We start from the raw sequence: 23,182 nt of genomic DNA on the forward strand, positions 1-23,182 counted from the left end.
CAGATTTAAACTCCATTAATATTGATTTATTTAAAAATATAATATAATTTTACAAAGATTATATGGATAACTTTTCCCTTAAAGTAAAATACTACGTAAATGTAAGTCCTCCAGTCGGTTCTCTTACAATTCCAGACTACCTTCAACTTTCTACCATAAGGTTTAATGTGCATTTTTTCAGTTATTTTAGGTATTTCACAAATGTATTTAAGTGCCCAGATGTTCTTTATAGAATATTTTAAGGATATTTATGAATGTTTTAATCGCCTTTCAAAGGCATAGCTGGATCCAGAGCCACTAAGATCAATGGCTGTTTGCAGTTCCCTTATAATTGCTTTCAGGAAGTGTATGGGATGGGGGGTCGAGGGGGAGGGTGTGTGTGTGTGTGTGTGTGTGTGTGTGTGTGTATAGACAGTTAGGCTGGGGGAGAGGACTTGAAGGCCGTAAAAAGTCCAAGTCTGCTTTATTAGCCTTAAATAAAACATTTGGGAATGACCTTTTCATCTTAGTCTAGTTTTTTAGGTTAGAGCATAAAAACGCAGATTTGTTTGCTATTTGCATGAATTTTATATTTATCCATGTTAATTCAAACTGACTTTATATGTGTGAATCCATTAAGTATCAAAATTACACAAATATCTTTATTTTAAGTACCTCTTTAAAATCAGTTTATGTGTCAACTACCTAAGGAATTCTATCTTATGGTCCTCCTATGATAGAGCTGAGGCTCTTTTGCACATTTTCAGCTGATATTTGAGGCAAACCAGTTTTAGGTCACTATTAACTCATATTTCTTTCCCTGGGGACAGATTTTTAAGAGAAACAGAATATTTCAGTCTAATAATCTGCAAAATTTAAATAAATAAATAGATGCATACATATATATGTAAATCTCAGGTAAATTTCAAATTAGTTTTCAATAAAGCTACTAAAAAATTAGCCAACATAAAGTAAGAGTTGGTCCATGTATGGAAACTTCATTTTATTACTTGTTTATGCATCAGTGTGTGAGTTGAAGTATGTATATTTACTCAATATATGTTTACTTTTTCTGCAAACAAAATAAGTAACCCATCATTTAATTATTATTTAATTTTAAGAGAAAATAGTTAATATATGGAATTCTCCATGTTTTCATAATATTAATCTACAAAAACTTTTTAATTGCCCTTCGGGTCAAAGGCTCTGTCATCAAATTAACCAGGCATTGCCTAATTCAGTTTCATCTATATATTTTTGTATTTAGCAAGAACATTACTTTCTCTAAAGAATAGGAACAATTTCACATGGTTTTTATCGTGTTAAACTCGCTTCATGTATTGATTTCCCTCCCGTTTTCTATTAACTCTACAATTTTTATCAGCAGTTTTATTAATAGTAATATTCTCTTATCACCAAAAAGTAACAAGATCGACAATGGGCCTTTTTTTGTTTTGTTTTGGAGACAGAATTTCACTCTTGTTGCCCAGGTGATCTTGGCTCACCACAACCTCCACCTCCCAGGTTCAAGTGATTCTCCTGCCTCAGACTCTCAAGTAGCTGGGATTACAGGCATGCACCACCACACTCAGATAATTTTGTATTTTTAGTAGAGATGGAGTTTCTCCATGTTGGTCAGTCTGGTCTTGAAATCCCGACCTCAGGTGATCTGCCTGCCTTAGCAGCTTCCCAAAGTGCTGGGATTACAGGCATGAGCCACCACTCCTGGCCAGACCTTTCTTAATACTGTCATAGCACAGTTGATTACCTGTATACATCATAAAATTTAAGTTTAATAAGGCCCCAGTGGCTATTCTTTCATTTCTTTTTGAATGATTAGTAAGCATATTTTTAGCTTCTAAGGTTGTAGTATTAATTTAATTATACTAATTTCTTACTGATATACTATTACTGTTCACATACACATCTATAGCAAAGTAAACCTATTGCCTATAAAATATGTAAGCTAGACACACACACACACACACACACACACAGATGTAGGGTAGATATTATATAAAACATGTAAGCCAGACATACACAAACACGTGTGTGTAAGAATTGTATCTACTCTGCATCTTTGCTTACTAATTAAAATTCAAGCTAAAAATTGTGGTGCAGTTTTACATACTCAAGTGAGTGGTTCTCTCTCTACATAAATGGAAAATATTTAACCCAAACAGCAGTTCTCATACCGTAGCAGGCATTCTTAATTTCCATGAATTCAAGTATCCTTTCTTCAAAGTGCTGAAACTAGTTTTGATTACTCTCTGATTATAGTATGGTGATGGCTCAGGCACAGATGTTTCAGTTTTTTAAAAAATCATATATATATAAACATCTTAAATCAACAATATTTACTTTTTAAAATATTATGTAAATGTTCCATGTAGTAAAACAATTACAAATGTTATACTTATGGTACATGTAAATGTTGGTTTCTTCCTAATCATCTAGTTGCAATTAATCATTCAGAGGTAAATTTCATGTGCATTTGTGATAATTTCACAATTAATAATTGCAGTCAATAAATTGCAATCGCAGCTTTTTTCCTCGACTGCCATGTCAGCCTGTTCGAGTTGCATTAACAAAATATTACAGTCTGTGTTTCTGGAGCAAGAGAAATTTATTTTCTCACAGTTCTGGAGGCTGAAAGTCCAAGATAAGCTGTCCAAAATGAGAGCAGGATTGGTTCCTCCTGAGGCCTCTTCCTGACTTGCAGATGGTTTCCTTCTTGCTGTGTCCTCATGTGATCTTTTCTCTGTGTGTGTGTGTCCATCCCTGATGTTTCTTCCTCTTATTATAAGAACACTAGTCCTATCAGATTAAGAACACATCCTTACGACCTTATTTAACTTTAATCATCTCTTTAAAGGAACGATCTCCAAATCCAGTCATATCGGGTGTTAGAGTTTCAACATATGGATTTGGGGGAGACACAATTCAGTCTATAACAACTGCTCTTCTCGTTTGAGCAAATTTTTTTTTTTTTTTTTTTTTTTTTGAGACGGAGTCTCGCTCTGTTGCCCAGGCTGGAGTGCAGTGGCGCAATCTCGGCTCACTGCAAGCTCCACCTCCCGGGTTCACGCCATTCTCCTGCCTCAGCCTCCTGAGTAGCTGGGACTACAGGCGCCCACCACCACGCCCGGCTAATTTTTTGTATTTTTTAGTAGAGACAGGGTTTCACCGTGGTCTCGATCTCCTGACCTCGTGATCTGCCCGCCTGGGCCTCCCAAAGTGCTGGGATTACAAGCGTGAGCCACCGCGCCTGGCCATTGAGCAAATTGTTGATACCATATAATAAGCTGACCAGATTTGTCTCTTTAATGGCTTGGATTATAAAAATTCAAATAACAATAACAGTAACAACAAAACGCCTGTGGCTCATCAAGGTTGACACAATGGGGTATCTACCAAGATAAGGCTGGTAGTTTAAGTTCCTCAAAAATCTACTGCTGGTGGCTGGGCGCGGTGGCTCACGCCTGTAATCCCAGCACTTTAGGAGGCCAAGATGGGCGGATCACCTGAGGTCAGGAGTTCAAGTCCAGCCTGGCCAAGATGGTGAAACCCCATCTCTACTAAAAATACAAAAATTAGCCAATCGTGGTGGCATGCGCTGGTAGTCCCACCTACTCGGGAGGCTGAAGCAGGAGAATCTCTTGAACCTGGGAGGAGGAGGTTGCAGTGAGCCGAGATCATGCCACTACACTCCAGCCTGGGTGACAGAGCTAGACTCTATCAAAAAAAAAAAAAAAAAAAAAAAAAAATTCACTGCTGGTAACAGGAAAGCTTGACATTAAATCTTTTAAACTAATTTTTTTTTTGACAAACTGGAAGTATAGCCAATTTTCAAGGACAAACTTATGTTAATCAAGTTTATTAGATGTATATAGAATACAGGAATGTCCATTGATCAATTTTTAATAAAAAATATAATAATCCCCCAAGTTAAAATCGTCATATTGGCATACTATAGGAGGACAAAGAGATATTCTTGACATGTTTTGAGGATCACCAAATATTTCTATTATTTTTGAAAGCTTTGGAGCCTTTTCTACAAAAATCTGAGTATGTGCATGTAAACATAGTATTCGATACACAATTTCCTTCAGATGTAATTAGTAAATCACATCTCTGTGATTGCATTTACCATGTGGCTCTTGCTTTGGGAATAAGAGAAACTTGATTTACAGGCATTGAACAGGTAAGCTCAATACCTGTTCACATAAAGAATAAATATAGTTCAAAAGGCCCTGGTAAAATATCATCCTAGTAGAGAACACTATAAGCCCTGTGTGTATTTAGGTTATGCAAGACTCAGGCAAGAGCTAGGATTGCTCGGACCAAGGTATTAGTTTTGGCAGGATCATTAAAACTTGGCAAATGGGTATCTAAAACAAACTTACAACATCAAGGGGTTTATGGGGAGAAGAATTTTATTGGTGTTTCCATGTGTTATATATTATTTTTCTGGGATAGACTGATAATGCTGAATTTTACTTAAGCCTGGTGGTTCTGGAAACATAATGGTCAAGAAATCTCCCCACCCTTCTTACTGCAAATAATACTCTTCTCCATATTACTTACCTAGGACTCACAGATGCTCTCCTTGTTTTCCTATGGCAAAGGCCAACAGAGTTTCCAAATTCCCATTCTTTGCTTCATAATTAGCTGAACTGCTGGTCCCTCCCTAATTAGCTGGAACAAAATGTGTTTTAGCCCAACTTTGGTTAAGTTTATCTCCTTTCTCCAGGTCCTGGGACCTCCATGAACTCTCAGGCTGAGCCAGCGTACAACTCCTCCTTAACAGCCCTTCTGACAATAGGCCGCTCTCACGGTAAACACTCTCTAATCCACCATCTGAACACCCCACCCTTCTAATCAGCTTCCCACAGCCAGCTTTTTAGTCTTGTTTACTCTTGCCTATAAAAGAGAAACTCTTTTTTCCTAACTCTTAAGACACTTGCAGAATTTTATGGTCACAGAATTCTCCCTATTTGAATAGTCTCCCTACTTCAACTGTTATAGTCATGATTCCCCCTATTGTAACAGACTTTTCAACTAAAGTATTCAGTGGGTGCAAAAGTAATTGCAGTTTTTGCCATTGAAAGTAATGGCAAAACTGTAAATACTTTTGCACCAGACTAATATTTTCATACTACATCCTGATTTGTTTCTTATTTGACAAGACCAATGTTATTCCTTTATTTGGTGTCCAGTATAGTTTTTATTATGTAATAAATAATTAAGAAATATTGGTTGGGAGAGTAATCAGTTGAATTGTCTCTACACAACACACAACTTAGCCTTTACTCTATTTTCTTATAGAAACTAAGATAGCATCTGATACTTACTAGTATAGCCACACACAAAGAAAGACAGAACAAGAAAAACATTAGGAAGGACAAAAATATATTAGATGATAGATGGGAGTTTCTCCCACAATATTATAGTTTAACTCATGCAGCAATCTGTAAGGTAGATGTTCTTATAATTGATATTACAAAAACTGGGACACTGCATTCAAAGTCAAAAAGCCAGCCTCCAGACTGGGAGAAAATAAATTTCTCTTGCTTAAGAAACTCAGACTGTTAATGCAGCTCAAACAGACTAATATGGCAGTTGAGAAAAACAAAGCTGCCATTGCATATTATTGATTGAAATTATGAATTGCCAATAATTCAATCTAAGACAATAACCTAAGCTCTTAATCACAGAAATAAGATATTTTCTAGAACAATTTGTTTTATCATAATTATCCCAGTAAACTGCTAATAAAAAATGAAGAATAGCATTTAACTTAATTTCAGGATTTTGAAGAAAACATTTCTAAATATGACCTCAAAAAATGAAACCATAAAAACATATGCACACACTACAGAATGGCAAATATTATTGCTACATATTGTGTATATTTTGTTGTAATTTACATTGATTTTTAGAGTGAACTGTAATACCACAAAAATTATGTGATTTTTCTATGGTAGAAAGGTTGAAATACAAAATTATTAGTAATTTGTTTTATAAGTGAACCTACATATTCCTTTGGTTTTATTTGTTGGTTTACAATATTTTAATTTAATTTTTTCAATCCAAAATACAATGGATTCTTCTGAAAAGATGAATTATAAGTTTTAAGATATTTTAATCTTATTATAATTTGTTTCTATTTTCTTTAAACCTTCAAATATACCTGGCAGTGGTTCAGTGGCTGAATAATGGAATTTGGCCCAATTGGATATTTTTATTATAGATATTAAAAGGACTTCAGAAATTATCTGCATTCTATTTTCTATACTTTGTAGCACAGAAAACCAAAGAAAAATGAAATCAAGCAGGAAAGTATAAAAGCAGTTGCCTAAGCCCATCTACACCCTTACTGTGCTTCAAACCTAATTCACAAACATGAAATCAGATCACAGTTTTTCTTATTATTTAGTATCACATGAAAACTATTTTTAGATGGCAAAATACATGGTGCCATTGAAGAAAAAAATTTTTGTGCAAAATTGGTTATTTCCAAAAATGAAAATGACTGAACTCTGAGAAATGCTCTGTTAGTGACTCAATCAGAGACAGAGGTAATTAAAATATCTCATTTACAAATGGATATTTCAGCCCATCTATTCATTAATGATAAAATTGGATCAGTCTACAGCCTGTCCTGCCAGTTGCCTGGCCGTCAATGTTTACATGGCCCAAGTGAGCTATTAAGACACAGTTTCTTAATAAAGATTGAATATATTGTCAGGAGGTTTAGAAACGTGTTAAATGCAATAAATTTGCTTTAAGAGTGAAAACATAATGGTTTATTTAAATAGTACCTTTATCACTGCAGCATATAAAACATTTTTGCTATCTACCAAATAGAATATTAAACAATATATTGGTTTTGACATTTGTCAAATGTAAATTCAGATGATCAAGGATTTCAAGGATCTAGCTATGATAGATATTTAAACTTCTATTAGAGAAACATAACTATCATTGCTTGATTTTAAAAACTATAACATAGTTTTAAAACTACATACGTTTATGAAGTTTGAGGGAATACTACAGCTTTTTATTGCTGTGAAATACAGCAATGAAGGTAAAAAATAAAAAATCAGTAGCTAAAAAAGTAAAGGAAATTTAAAAATGAGATTAAATTGTGAAAGTATGTAATAAATGGATTTATAAATTGAATAGGTAATATAATTATATCATAATAGAATTATATCAAAATAAATTATCAAAGTAAAACATAATTTATTTAATACAGCATATGTCTTGTGCCTCATAATCTGACATAAATCAAACCACAGGTTGGAATGTTATTGAGATTCTCAATGAACACAAACAACATTCATTATAAATATTCAACTAAAATGGGACTTGAAAAACAAGCAATATGTTTAGCTACAACAAAATAAATTCATTGAAACAAAAAAGCTTTTTTCTTTTTAAAGGAGTCTTTGTGATTACTAATTACAAAACAAAATAATTTCTTTCAACCTTTATATATTTTAATTTAGTATTAAAATCAGAAAAGATAGCCTGACCTGTTACACAAACTTTGCATGCAATCATCTCCATCTTTTATTTTATTAAGCTTATATCTGCACAAACAAGAGATGAATTATTCTAATGATAAATTCTGATTAAAGAAGTCAGCAAAGTAAATCAGCATAGCTAGAGGAAATATATATATCTTATCATGAGGGATTCAAGTGAAAAAAATATGTAATTTTTTCATAAAGTCAATTGATAAACAGCATAAATTCTAGTGTGGTTATTGTCTGATTTTGCATAGGTGAGGTGGAGAATAAGATACCTCTCTTTCAATAGGCAACTAGCCACTGGCTTTTTGTGTTTCTCCATTGACATATAATTTACATACCACAAAGTTGACACCTTTTAAAGTGTACAGTTTAGTGGTTCTTAGCATATTCATGAGTTATACAACTCTTTTTTTTTTTCTACTATTTCTTTTTTTTTTTTTTTTATACTTTAGGTTTTAGGGTACATGTGCACAATGTGCAGGTTTGTTACATATGTATCCATGTGCCATGTTGATTTCCTGCACCCATTAGCTCGTCATTTAGCATTAGGTATATCTCCTAATGCTGTCCCCGCCCCCCCCACCCCCCACCCCACAACAGTACCCGGAATGTGATGTTCCCCTTCCTGTGTCCATGAGTTCTCATTGTTCAATTCCCACCTATGAGTGAGAACATGCGGCTATCGCAAGGAGTTATACAACTCTAACTGCTATCTGATTACAAAACATTTTCATCACTAGTAAAGAAACCCCATACACATTAGCAGTCACTTTCCTTGCCCTCTATTCCACAATGCCTGATGGTCATTCATCTACGTTTTGTTTCTACGTATTTGTCTATTCTGTACATTTCATTTACATGAAATCAAAAGATGTGTGGCCTTTTGTATCTGACTTCTATCAACTATTATAAAGTTTTCAAGACGTATTTATGTTGCAGTATGTAGTACTTTATAGCCAAATAATATTCAATTGTATATTCAATATTGTAATTCAATATTACATTTTGTTTGTCAGTTCACCATTTGATGGACATTTGGTTGTTTTCATTTTTGGCTATTATGAATAGTACTGCTATGAAGATTCCTGTACAATTTTTTGCATGAATATGTTTTCAATTCTTTTCTATATTTATCTAGGAGAAATATTGCTGAGTATTACGGAAACTCTGTGTTTAACATGCTGAAGAACTACCAGAAAGTTTTCCAAAATTGCTTCATGGTTTTTATTCCTTCTACCAACATATGAGGGTTCCAATTTTTCTACATCCTTGTCAACAATTGTTATTGTTTATCCTGATTATAGTCATCTCAGTGGGTATAAAATGACATTTCACTGTGGCTTTCATGTGCATTTCCCTAACAACTAGGATGTAAAGCAATTTTCATACGCTTATTGTTTATTTTTACATCTTTCTTAGAAAGTGTCTATTCAGATCTTTCGCCTATTTTTAAGATTGGAATGTTCATCTTTTTATTATTGAGGTTCAGGAGTTATTTATACCTTCAGGAATCTAAATTTGTATCAAATGTACGATTTCCAAATATTTTATCCCATTATATAGATTGTGTTTCTTAAGAGTGTGTCTTGATTCAAAAACATTTTTAATTTTCATGAAGTTCAATTTATTATTTTTCTTTTCTTTCTTTTGCCTTTGATGTCATATCTAAAAATCCTTGCTAAATTCAAAGTTGTAAAGATCTACTGTTGTTTTCTTACAAGAATTTTATACTTTTAGCTCTTATATTTAGGTTTTTTATTCACTTCCATGTGATTTTTGCATATGGTGTGAGGTAGAGGTCCAAATTCATTCTTTTACTTATGTATATTCAGTTGTCCCTGAACCATTTGTTAAAGAGACTCTTCTTTCCCCATTGAATGATCTTGGAGATAATGTAAAAAATTAATTGCCCAGATACGTATGGATTTATTGCTAGACTCTCAATTTTATTTATCTATATGTTTACCCTATGTAAGTAACAAACTGTTTTGAATACTATAGCTTTATAGAAAATCTTGATCCTGGGCAGTGTATGCACTTTATTTTCTTTTTCCAAAATTGTTTCACTATTTTGGGTTCCTTTCATATCCTTATTAATTTTAGGATATGCTTCTCAATTATTTCTTTAAAAGAATTAGCTGGGATTTTGGTAGAGATTGCATTGAATCTATAGATCAATTAGGGAACTATTGTCATTTTAACACTATTAAATCTTCTAATCCATGAAAATTTGTTTTTTTCTAATGATTTGTCTCTTTGTTCTTATTTTTGTTTGTTTTGTTTTGCTTTACTATTTTTATTGTTGTCATTGTTGTTTGTTTTTTGTTGTAATTTTTTTGTAGAGACAATCTTGTCCAGGCTCGTCTCAAACCCCTAGGCTCAAGTAATCCTCCTGACTTGGCCTCCCAAATTTCTGGGATTACAGGTGTGAATCACCATACCTGAGCTATTTATCTTTTTTTTAAACTAAGTGATGTTACTAGTTTTCAATATACAAGTGATGTACTCCTGTTTTAACTAGGTATTCTATTGTTTTTGATGCTACTCTAAATTGAAAAGTTTTATTTATTTAATTTTTATATTGTTTATTGCTAGTGTGAAAATACAATTCCATTAGGTATATTGATCTTTGTTCCTACAACCTTGCTCAACTCCTTTATTAGTTCTAACATTTATTATTATTATTTTCATGAATCCCTTACTTTTTTTTATATACAAGATCAAGTCATCTTAAAATAGAAAGGATTATAGTTCTTAGTTCTTCCTTTCCAAAATGGGTTAACTTTTAGCTCCTGATTTTGAGGTAAAAGTTCTCAGTATTTCAACGTTTTCTGCAGATGCCCTTTAGCTGGTTAAGAAAGTTTTCTTTTCTTCCAAGTTTAAGTGGCTTTCTTATTAAAGGATATTGAACTTTCTCAAATGCTTCTATGCATATTTTGAGATTATTCTGTGCATTTTGTCCTTTATTATATTAATATAGTGCATTACATTTTAATGATTTTTTTGTATGTTCAACCAACATTGAATCCATGGAATAAATCTCACTTGATCATGATGTGTAATTATTTTTACATGTGGCTGGATTTGGTTTTCTAGTATTTTGTTGGAAATTTTGAGAAATTTTGCATTTATATTTTGTTCTGAAGTGTTGGTTTTTGTATTAGTTTAAAAATGGCCTCATAAAGTGAGTTGAGAAATGTTCTCTTCTATTTTTTGGAAGAGTTTGTGAAGGAAAAGGGTTGATTCTTCTTTAAATATTTGGGAAAATTCAACAGTGAAGCCATCTGACCCTGAGCCTTTCTTTGTGAATACTTTTCTGGTTACTAAATCAATCTCCTTATTTTTATAGGTCTTTTAAATTTATCTATTTCTTATAGAGTTAGTTACAGTAGTTTATGTCTTTCTAGAAATTAGTCAATTTGCTTTGTGTTATCTAATTTGTTAGTACATAATTGAGCAGAATCTCTCCTTATAATCCTTATAATCCCTATTATCACTGTAAGATCAATAGTGATGTCCCCTCTTTTATTTTTGATTTAATAAATTTAGTTATTTCTTATTTTCATGGCTAGTCTAGCTAAAAAAAAATACATTTTGTTGATCCTTTCAAAGAACCAATTTCATCTTGTTGATTTTCTCTATTGGTTTATATTGTATATTCCATTTATTTCCTCTTTGTTCTTCATCACTTCTATTTTCTGGTTGCTTTTTGTTTAGTTTGGTCTGCTGGTTCTAGTTTCTTAAGGTGAAAAAATAGGTGATTGATTTGAGATCTTTCTCTTCTTGTTTTAAAATATCGACATTTAGAGATATAATTTTCCCTCCGAGAACTGCTTTTGCTGCATCTCATACGTTTTGATATATTGTGTCTTCATTTCCATATATCTAAAAATATTTTATGATATCTTTTGTGATTTGCTCTTTGATCCATTTGTTGTTAAGAGTGTGTTGTTCAATCTTCACATATTTGTTTATTACTCAAATATCCCTCTTTTATTGATTTCTAATTTCATTCCACTTTCGTTGGAGAAAAATACTTCGTACAATTTCAATCCTTTTAAATGTATTGAGATTTGTTCTTTTTTTATTACAAATTACAGCTTTGTGCATAGCATGCCATTAACACATTTATACTTATTGCTTTATATTAAATAGGAAGGGAAAAAACAAAAAAAAAGTTAACATTGTCATTCATATTTACTTATGAAGTAAACTTTTCTAATTTTTTCCTTTCTACAGATGATTTCAAGTTACTGTCTACTGTTCTTTCTTTTCAGCCTGACAGCTTCCCTTTAATATTTCTAGTACAACAGTTTGGCTAGGGACTAATTTTCTGTGGTTTGTTGTTGTTGTGGTGGTGGTGGTGGTTTTTCTAATCTAGAAATGTCTTAATTTCTCCTTTAGTTTAGAAGGATTATTTTGCTGGGTACAAAATTCTTGGTTGACAGTCTTTTTACTTTCAGCTTCAATAAGGCTTCTGACTGCTTCCTAGACCTCAAGGTTTGTGATAAGAAATCAGCTCTTAATCTTATTAAGAATTTTATATACGTGATGAGTAACTTATCTTTTGCTGCTTTCAGTATACCTTTTCTTTTTTTAATTTGCTTTCAACAGTTTGATTATGAAGTGTTTAGGTGTGGATCTCTTTGAGTTTAACCTAGTCAGAATTCAATGAGCTTCTTGGATGTGTCAACTTTTTTTTTAATCGAATTTAGAAAGTTTTTAGCTATGAATTTTTGAAACATTTTTTATGTCTCACTTTCTTCTTTCCTCCTGGACTCACACAGTAAGCCTGTTTGTATATCTGATCATGTCCCACATTTTTCTAATGCTGTTCTCATTTTTTTTCTTTTCTGTTTCTTGAACTGGATAATCTCAATTGAATCTACCTTTAAATTTGTGAAATCTTTCTTCTGCCTGCTGAAATTTGCTCTTTATCCCCTTTATTTATTGTTTTATTTTATTTATTTTATTTTTTAACTCCAGAGTTTCTATTTTATTCCTTTGTACAGTGTGTATCTTATTACTGATATTCTCTAATTGAAAAGGTGTCATTCACACACTTTACTTTTTTGGACAAGATTTTCTTTTGTTCTTACAATATATCTTTAAAAATGAATTTAAAGTCTTTAGTAAGTCCAACAGGAGGGCTTCCTCAAGGATAATATTTATTATATAATAGCATTTTTCTTGTGTATGGGCCATATTTTTTTAATATTCCTTGTTTTTGTTGTTGAAAACTGGGCATTTTGTATTATTTAATATGACAACTCTGAAAATCAGTTTCTTTCTCTTCTCCATGATTGACTGTTGCTGCTGTTAGTGGTTGTTTTTGTTCTTGTTCTTTTTTTCTTCCCTTAACTTTCCAGAAATAATCTGTTAAAGTCTGTATTCTTTGTTTTCTATGGCTAGTAAAGTCTGTTTGCTTAGCTCATTGCTCTTCTTATCATTGGACAGATATTTCCTTAATAAGTCTTCCAGTCTTTGCTAAGAGACCATGCATGTTGTGGCATGCTTTTGACACTCCAGCTGGCAGTTGACAACTCTGCCTTAGCTTTCACTTCCTGCCTCCTCAGAGTCTCAACACTGGCCAGAGTTGAAAGCTCTAGACCTTCTAGAATTCTTCCTGAGCATGGACCGAGCCCTATGCATGTGCAATATGCATGTCCTGCTAGATTCCCAAAAACATATCATAGTTTTTCAAAATTCCTATGGACATCTCATTCTCTTCCTTTACCTTTTAAGCTTTCTGGTTAACTTATTGTTTGGCTCCAACTATTATCCACTATCTTAGGCAGCTCTTGAAGGTAAACAATTACCTCAAAATGTTTCAACATACAGCTCCAGGGAAAGACTTTTCACATTGGGTGAAATCTGAGTTCAAATAAATACAACCTGGCAAGCAGAGGCTCCCAGGGAACCACCAGCCAGGCCAATAAATAATGATTCCCTGAGAGTGAAGCTTTGAAAGAGCTACAGCTCTTTCTTCTCCTTCTGATGGCTGCCAAGATGTTAGATTTCACGATGTTTATGGTTTATTGGTTTTCAAGGTTAATACAGAGCTAAAGAGAGGAGGGTAGAAATAGAGCAAGTTAAATTGTCATAAGCCTCACAGTTCATACTGAAATTCAACTATTTTTCTTGAATATACTTATTTCAATGCGTGAAAGCCTTTTGTTTTTATCCAAAGATCTGAAAAAGTTGATTCTGGCCATTTTTGCTAGTTTTCTTCTTGCTTTCAGGGGAACAGAAATTTCAGAATTTCAGAGTTTCTTTCTTTTTTTTTTTTTTTTTTTTTTTTTTTTGAGAGTCTCTCTCTGTCGCCCATGCTGGAGTGCAGTGGTGTGCTATCTTGGCTCACTGCAAGCTCCACCTCCCGGGTTCATGCCATTCTCCTGCCTCAGCCTCCTGAGTAGCTGGGACTACAGGCATCTGCCACCGCGCCTGGCTAATTTTTTTTATATTTAATAGAGACGGGGTTTCACCACGTTATCCAGGATGGTCTCCATCTCCTGACCTCATGATCCGCCCACCTTGGCCCCCCAAAGTGCTGAGATTATAGGCGTGAGCCACCACGCCCAGCCCAGAGTTTCTTAAACTGCTATTTCTCTTGCCATTACCTACTGAGCCTGTAGTTTTTCAAGACATTTACTTAAGTTCCCAAGCACTTGTCCTCATATTACAAACATTTTCATCAAAAAGAAGAGCAGGACTGTTCCTTCACTTCCCACCCAATGTGAAGATTTTGCTATCAAGAGCTTTTCTGGTCAATTTCCAAATCCCAGCATTACAGACCATCGAGAGAATGAATAGTCATCATCAAAATATTATCAAAAAGTCTATTTTTCTTCGTTCCCTAAGATCATACAAATTCAGTTATTTCCATTATAGTACTAGCATTTAGTTTGAAGGCAATAGCTTGGAGTGTGAGGATTAAACTGCTGCTAGATTGAATTACAGTAGCCAATTTTACTTAATATCTGGAAAGCTGAGTTTACTCATATGTGACACAAGGGAATCCTGGTTATATCTCATATTTTTTTGCTGCTTGGATAGAATAAACCCTGAATTCAATTAACATTATTTATTATTAATGTCTTTCCTCAGTTGTTCCACGTCTCTAGTATCTTGTTCCCTCAGTTTCTTTTATGACTCACTTTTCTCTTCTAGCCAAGTATTTGAAAAAGAAAACACTTTTAAAAGTGTATGTCATTAATCAGTTGGTTTTCTTCCTGGTCTAGAGATTAGTTGTTTAAATGGCTTGAATAGAGTTGAATCACTCCACAAAGTGTAGTTAAATGTGATTGTGTTATCTTTATCATAAATTTCACCTATGTTTGATGTCATGTACACAAATACATAAATAGAAAATATGGTGAGTTGTTTTTCAATCTCATTTTCTCATGTAGATCATTAAGGGAAGTAAAGAGTTATATGCTATATCAGAATGGATTGCATTTATATTCTTTCATTTCTAAAATAGGTTTCTCTCTTTGAAATGGAAACAGTTTTCTAACTTAAAGAAGGTAATTACACACTCCATTAAACAAGTAATTAACAGATTACAATTTGAAAAAAAAGAAAAACTTGAAAATGAGCAATTTGGATTCTGAATGTGAAGAGTAGTGTTATAATTAGTATAATACCTTTAGACATAGATAAACAAGTACACAGTAAAAAAAAAGAAACAATCTGTTTCCTCTATACTGATCATACACCACAAATAGCATTTCGTGAGTCAAATATCAACATGGTTTTAAGAAAGTTTGATCTGAGACTGATTGTTATGTTACTCTAACATTCAGAAAGATAAGGTTTTGATGTATAAAATGTTTGCAATCCTAAGAGACTACAACTCTTCAGAGTCAATATTTTAAATTGTCATTCTACAGTAATTTCCTGAGGCAAATGGCCAATGCTAGTAACGTGTAACTTAAATTGGTAATATAAAATTGCAAAAAAGACAGGCTCAGTGTTGTGTAAAGGTGGCTCATTTCCACTGCAAGGTTAAAAATGGGCATAATGGGAATTCAAAGGAAACATGTACATTAAGTCTGTATTATTCTGCCTTTTAAGAAAAATAATTCATCCTAAACTGGAAGAAGGGACCACTCTCCTTGCTAATTTGCTGTTTAAGAGAAAAAAAAAGGCCATCCTGTGCAATATGGTTTGACCCCATCTTCATAAAAAAAAATACGAAAATTATCAAAGCATGGTGGCACATGCTTGTGGTCCCAGCTTCTTGGGAGGCTTGAGTGGAAGAATCGCTTGAGCTTTGGAGGTCAAGGCTGCAGTGAGCCAAGATCACACCATTGCATTCCATTCTGCGTGGCAGAGTGAGACCCTGTCTCAGAAAAAAAAAAAAAAAAAGAAAAACAGGAAAGAATAAAGGGGAAAGGGGAGTACACAAAGAAGGAGGGGTGAGATGGGGTCGGTGGGGAGTGAGAGTGCTGAGTGACTGAAGGCACCACAAACAGCTTCAAACAGTAGTCGTAAAATAAAAGTCCTCAAGTCCAAGTAATAACCAGCCCTGAAATAAGATATGTATTTTTTTCCATGCAAAAATCTGGGCTAAATGCTGTATTCAAATCACTGCAGCAAAGGTAAAAAGGAGAGTTCTTCAGGCCAGGTCTTCTAATGAAACTATCTCTATGTTCTTTTCTACCTCTAGTAAAATCTCAGGATGTACAGGGAGTAGGTCATTAAGTCTGAAATCTGTGCTCCTGGAAAGTCTGATCATTTCTGTTCTGAAATTTGAGCTGACCTTGTGAGTAAAAAATAATTCATGTAATGCATTTCGATGAGAAAAAAATGTTTATCAACTGCCTTGCTAGAACCCATATGTTGTTTTCATTCCATATTGAAAATAAACAAAACAGAACACTTTATAAAAAGAAATATGCTCCTACAATGTTACTAAAAAGAGACATTCAATAGGTCCAAATCTGCCAGCATGAAGATGCTACAGAGAATGTCAAACAGCTATTGACTTTTGAGTTGTTACTCCTACATGAGAGTAAAAATACACTGTTGTTGTATGCTACAATTACATTTGCTGTACAGTTATCTTAGTAAAAACAAATGCTGGTTTGGATTAAAATATCAATTGTTTTCTATTTGAGAATTAAATTCATGTCAGAATAACTCAGTTAAGGAATTCTACAATTTCCTTTATAACAATATTTGTACCTTGTCCCATTACTTGATAAACTTCTTTTGTGATCCTATGTTAATTCTTAACTCATTTATATCAACATATATGCAGTACTCTTCTGGAAATGTTTGTTTCATGGATATTAATACTTTCCTAAATATTTGTAACATGCTGCTGCAGATTCTAGCCATTACAACACCTCCAATGTAAATGTTAATAATGAAAGAATTGTGTAAAACAGGCTTATAAACCTGAGTGATTGATCTGCGGGATGCTACTTTGGCTTGTTTTAAAAGTAGATATGTAGTGGGTGGTCAGTGGTAAGACACATTTAAACCTGAGTTTTCTGCCCATAAAGAAAGACCTTTTGGTCAATCCCATTTCATTTCTTAAAAACAGGTAATGCATCATCATGAATGTCTTCTATGTGGCAGATGCAGGATTTGTTCATAAGAAATTATTACTTAAGTGCCTATGCTTCTTGCCCTAAGCATTGTATTTCAAATTGATAACAGTATAAGAAATATACCAGACCTTAAGCTCTTGGACATAATTCAATAATGGCAGCTACTTTTCCAAATATCAGGAATACTTTAGAAGCATATTAATTTCACAGGGCAATTCCAGGTGAAAACTGAAAACAGTTTGATTTTCCAAAAGGTTGCACAGAGTTTTCTGTTTTCTCATTTCAAACATCAGTTTTAGAAATCACAGGTCTTTATCAGCTATTTTTGATATAGAAAAGTTTCCAGTATTTCACTAATACACCTTATAACTCTTAAGCAAATATTTAGGCTCTTATGATAGTGTTAACTTCTAAGTATAGTCTGGAGCTGATATTGACAGAGACTAGTAGCCAAGATTTTCCAGGTTCCTTATAGCGCAGAGTGTACCATATTTCCACAGAATCATCAGTACTGGTGGATTTTTATGACACACCAAACCATCTTCAACCATCTTTACCTTGATTTAATAAGGATTTACAAAATGCATAGACAGATATTCCGGAAGCTTCATGTCTGTATCTGCCATTCATTTACAAATATTAAATTTGGTAACATTTATGGAGCTTGTAATGGTTAAATTTTACATGTCAACGTGGCTAGGCTATCGTATTCAATTTTCAGTCAAACACTGGTCTAGATGTTACTTTACTGTGAAGGTGTTTAGTAGAAAAGATTAATATCTATAATCTGAAGACTTTAAGTAAAAGTGATTACCCTAGACAATGTAGGTGGAGCTTATCCAATCATCTGAAGGCTTAACAGTAAAAAACTGAGATAACTAATTTTCTGTGAAAGAATTATTTCTAAATAATTGGATTCAGCTAAATTTAATATAATTAGAAGCATCCCAATAGATATTTGTTATTAATTATTCATTGGAGTATTTATCAGCTCCAAATGGAAAGAAACCATTTGATTATTTGTATTTTCAAAAATATTGAGAGTACTTTATATATGCTCAATGCCATGCATAATTCTGAAGATGCAGAGGTAAAAGATAATTCAAAATCTATGGTGGTGTTAGTCTATTAGGAGAAATATTCATAGATGGTGGAAATATAGGAAGGATATTTGGAATGGTGTTTCAGACATGGGGCAACATGTGCTGGGACACTTCAAAGAGAATGAAATAATGAATTTGACAGTCATGGTAACCAATATATATTGAGAATACATGGTGCATGTGGGGGATATTGCTGAGGGACTGAAATCAGACAGTCCACCATGGTTACATTTTTTTAATCTTTTTTTTATATATACAATTTAGTATAGTATGGATATGTGTCCCTGCCCAAATCACATGTTGAGTTGTAGTCCCCAGTGTTGGATGTGAGCCCTGGTGGGAGGTGATTGGATTAAGGGGGTGGATTTCTCATGGTTTAGCACTATCCCCTCGGTGCTATTCTCATGGTAGTGAGTTCTCATGAGATCTGGTTGTTTTAAAGTGTATGGCAGCTCCCCCTCCTTGCTCCCTTGCTCCTGTTTTTGCCGTGTGGCATGCCTGTTCCCTTTCCACCTTTCTGCATTATAAACTTCCTGAGGCCTCCCCAGAAGCTGAGCGGATGTTGGCATTATGCTTCCTGTACAGCCTGAGGAACCGTGAGCCAATTAAACCTCTTTTCTTTATAAATTATCCAGCTTCAGGTATTTCTTTATAACAATGCAAGAATGGCCTAAAACACAATGATAAACCAAAAAATAAAATCTAAGCCCACAAACCTACTGAATGGACCCCTCTTTGGCCAAGGGCATTTCAAAGATAACCTGAAAAGCTAGTTCAGGCCCTGTGGGAACCCCCCCACCAAATCCTCATTATAACCTCTTCTTTGGAAACAGGCACAATGACCACATTAAATTAAAAAGAGACCTTAAAATGACAAATAGCAACATGACAGACAGCAGGCCCTGAAAAAACATGGAAATATTTTATCTCAAAGTATATTTATTTGACATATTTTGAAATGGTACTGCAAAACTGTCTCTTATAGGGAAAATGTACATTCTGTACAGAATCCTTTTCCTCTTCCAGGTCTTTTCTCTGATCCAGGAGGAGAATTAACTGAGAGTCTGACACCTTTTTAAGTCTAAAAAGAAATGTTTATAATCTATTCTCTCTGAGGCCTGCCACCTGGATGCTTTATCTGTTTAATAAGAACCTTGGTCTCCACAACTCCTTGTCTTAACCCAAACACTCCCTTTCATTGATTCCAGGTCTTTAAGTGATAATTGATCTCTTTCAACCAATTGCCAATCAGAAAATCTTTGAATCCACCTATAACCTAGAAACCTCCCCAAACTGCCACCCCACTCCCAACCTGATATATAACTTGCATGTATTGATTGACGTCTTATGTCTCCCTAAAGTGTGTAAAACCACACTGCAGCCTGACCACCTTGGGCACATATTCTAAGGGCTTCTTGAGACTATGCCTTGGGCCATGGTCACTCATATTTGGCTCAAAATAAATCTCTTCAAATATTTTAGAGTTTGATTCTTTTTGTTGACACAATTTTGTATCTGGAAAAAACAAACAAAAATGTTTTTTATGGAAATTGAATGATCTTATTTGTAAAATGACTAACATATAATGTCCATTCCAAAATATGGTAGCTTTTATTATTAGCAGTGTTGACCTCATAAAACATGATCTAGTAGATATACAATTTCTGGCACATAGGGAATACTCACTACATGCTCTATCTCTTTACTTTCATGTCACTTCTATCAACTACTCTCTAAACTCATCATATGTAAATCACTTATTCCTGTGTCTGATACATCACACAAATCTGAATATTGGTAGGTAGCTTTATAAATGCACACACAGAAATCTGTATTTTTTCAACCACCAAGCATTTTAAGTGCCTCTTTTGATAATGTTCAAAATCCTTAGTGATTTCTACATAGTACTATTACTTCTAACTGGTTACATAACAAAATATGTGACCAAATTACTGATATAAATAACAAAATTCAGCGGTATAAAAAACCCTTTGGGAGTGTAAACACTGGTTCGGGAATTGAAAGATGTAGGTTTTAGAGCTAGCTATAATACTAATTACTGCAATATGTTTTAAAAAGCTCTTAAAGTTCACCATTATAAAATAAACAAGTTAAATTAAAAGATTCGTGAGGCCCCTTTTGGCTCAAATATTTCAAAATTGTGGACATTTATACTCTGAGTCATATACAAACAAATATCACCAAAAGAAATTATAGAAGATACTGTTAAATCACTGGTATCCAAGCAATGAATTTGGTGAAACTTTTAACTGTCTTGGGATTATAGTATCAATAAAAAGAAATAAATGTGTCATGACATTTTGGGGTACATAAATACTTGGATGTCTGAATGATCTAAGCTAAAAACCCAAAATCATTTCTCTCTCTCTTTGTCCTTATAAGGCAAGCCTCTTAAATATCAGAGCCCTCTAGTAAAGTCTGCAAAGTCAACAATCCATTCTTGGGACAAATGTTTGAGGTATGAGCTATTGCCTGAGATTCTATTTAGGAGAAGAGGTGAAATAATCCTGAATGCCTAGGGTCACTATTTATTTTCCCATAGTCAACAATCAGATAAATCTAGATTCCATCACAAGTAGAGATTGACTAGCTGTTCTATAGGTATTTATTTTCTTTCAAACATTGATAGTACATTTCTTCACATGCAGTTTAACTAGTGCCTCTCTGGGTAGGATTTTCTTCCTAAGGGAAGAAGTTGATTTTTCTTAGAGTACCAAATCATGGCTTGTAGTTCCAAAAAGTGGCTATTCTCCCAAGTGTCACTCTATTGTCACAGCCTGTCCTGACATTTGATACCAAATGTGATGTGTAGGTTGGGTGTGTATTATTTTACTAACAAAATCTGTCTAATAACCAAATGTGGCAACAGTCGCTTGTCAGTCTCAATTACTTGGAACAGTTGTTCCCAAGAACTAGAAATATTTCTAAATTTCTAAGGAAATTTTGTTAGGTTTCTAAATCAAGACATTTGTTTCCAGAGCATAGAAAACTATATCTCCCAAATGCCACCAGAATAATACATATAATTTGTTTTGAAACAAAGTATTAGTTACGTTTTTATCACCAATAGCAACAGATACGTAACATTAACTGAAGTACTGTTGACTTCTTTGCAGATTTTTAAACTATAATAAAAACTAATTAACAAATGAGAATCAAAGATTTATAGGCTTTACAATATTATTCCAAAATCATTTTTTTAACAAGATTCTGTCTGTCCAATGACAAACATTTTAGTGAAACTGTATAAACTTAGTTATCCAACTACTCTAGCTACTTGATGCTATACTAGAATTTTTTTTTATCATGGATGCTAAATCATGTGTTTAAACTGATGCAAATTTAAGAAAGATATATCCTTCTATCTCTCATTAAAATGTTTAAATTTAATGTAGTATTTCTCAAAAGTAAGTCATTTACATATTGTGCTTATGTTTTTGTGCCCTATTTGTTTACAGCTTTACTATTTTTTTATATTGCTTTTCTTTTTGTGCTTAATAAATACATCAAAAAGAACATTTTTTATGATCTTTGTAATAATAACATTATGCCAGAACATTATTTAATATTAAAAATTTTTCAAATCAACCAAAAAAAGCCATTAATTTAATCAATGTAATAATTGCATGCCTAATAATTAATTTTTCAAAAAGAATAACATGTTTATTATCACCAAATAACAGATTTTGAATCTTTGAAACTTAATTAACATTAATATGAAGTTTAATATAATAGAACAATTCCATTGCTTTTAATATTAACCTATTAATGAGAATCTCAACTGAAAATGTACATATTTGGAAATTGGAAACACCTAGTTCTTTTGTGATAATTTATGGTATAGATAATTCATTATTAGTGAAAATAAGACAAATGACTTTGCATAAGAAATTTCCTTTAAAAAAAATCTGAGGTGTTCTCTAAATTTTGTTCTTCTGAATGTGTCAAGTAATCTGGTAATGTGTGAAATACCAGAGAACAAGAGCAGGTCTCGGCAATACAAAAGTGGTGTTCATCTGGGAAATTACGTGTGAAGGCCACTTACTTTTGTTATCCTTCAATGATGTCTTTATAATGGTCAAAATACTTTTCAACAACTATTTTTAAATAAGTTAATAACTAAGTCATTCTGACATGTAAAATAATCTAACATGCCATGATCAAGGCTTGATGGCTGATGCTCCAATTTTGTCATTAATGAATTTACTCTTTCACTTGGAAAACTGATACAAATGAATTTTGTAAGGTTGTCCAATTGTGCTGATAGCTCTGAAAAATATCCTAATATAAAAGGCAGTCCCTAGTGATGCATACAACATAACTTATTAAAGGTTTTAGCCAGAAAACAAAAGTTGTTATTTTGCCTCAAATGGAAAAGGATGGATTTTGCAGCATTTAAAAAAATATGTTTCACTACAAAACTATGTTTCTTGTAATTTCCCATTTCTAGATAAATATTAGAAAATATTTCAAGAGTTCAATGGCCTCTCTTTTACTATGATTGATATATTTTTACAACTTTAAGTATGCTTTTCATTCATGTCTGGGTGGTGTGGGGTAGAGGATGGTGGGTGTAGGATACCAGGACATTACTTCCTGTGATACGGTTTGACTATGTGGAATAAGCCCTCGTTGTGCATCAACTGTGAATGTAGTGCCTTTCATGCTTATCCCAATAAGTCACTTCCAGATTATGTCATGAACTTATCAGTAGGTTTTTTTGTTTTGTTTTGTTTCTTTGAGACAGTCTTGCTCTTGTTGCCCAAGCTGGAGTGCAATGGCGTGATCTCGGCTAGATGTAACCTCCGCCTCCCAGGTTCAAGCGATTCTCCTGCCTAAGCCTCCTGATTAGCTAGGATTACAGGCACCAGCCACCACGCCCAGTTCATTTTTGTATTTTTAGTAGAGATGGGGGTTTCACCACGTTGGCCAGGCTGGTCTTGAACTCCTGACCTCAGGTGATCCACCCACATTGGCC

Source organism: Hylobates moloch, unplaced genomic scaffold (assembly GCF_009828535.3).
Source record: "Hylobates moloch isolate HMO894 unplaced genomic scaffold, HMol_V3 SCAFFOLD_17, whole genome shotgun sequence".
Lineage (NCBI taxonomy): Eukaryota > Metazoa > Chordata > Mammalia > Primates > Hylobatidae > Hylobates > Hylobates moloch.